Source organism: Nanorana parkeri, unplaced genomic scaffold (genome assembly GCF_000935625.1).
Source record: "Nanorana parkeri isolate BGI_ZX_2015 unplaced genomic scaffold, ASM93562v1 scaffold216, whole genome shotgun sequence".
NCBI lineage: Eukaryota > Metazoa > Chordata > Amphibia > Anura > Dicroglossidae > Nanorana > Nanorana parkeri.
The window spans coordinates 1,741,576-1,741,814 of record NW_017306484.1 but is presented as its reverse complement, the minus strand read 5'-3'; positions in this window follow the sequence as shown (position 1 = coordinate 1,741,814).

Here is a 239-nt window from a genome sequence, read left to right as displayed (position 1 = left end):
AGTTTCCCTTACAATTAAAGAGCTCCGGCCATTATAAAGGGGTTAAGTGCTCGTTTTGTCTACATAGCTAAAGTAGCAAAGATATACTTCCCCAAATCTCGGACCCAGCTGGCTGCTATACCGGTCCCTGCAAACTCCCTCCCTCTCCGGCGATGGTTTGTCCCTTGGCATCCTTGCGTCCTATACAATGCATGGAATGTTATGACTCTTGGGACCTTAGACGACCTGAGCGAAGGGGG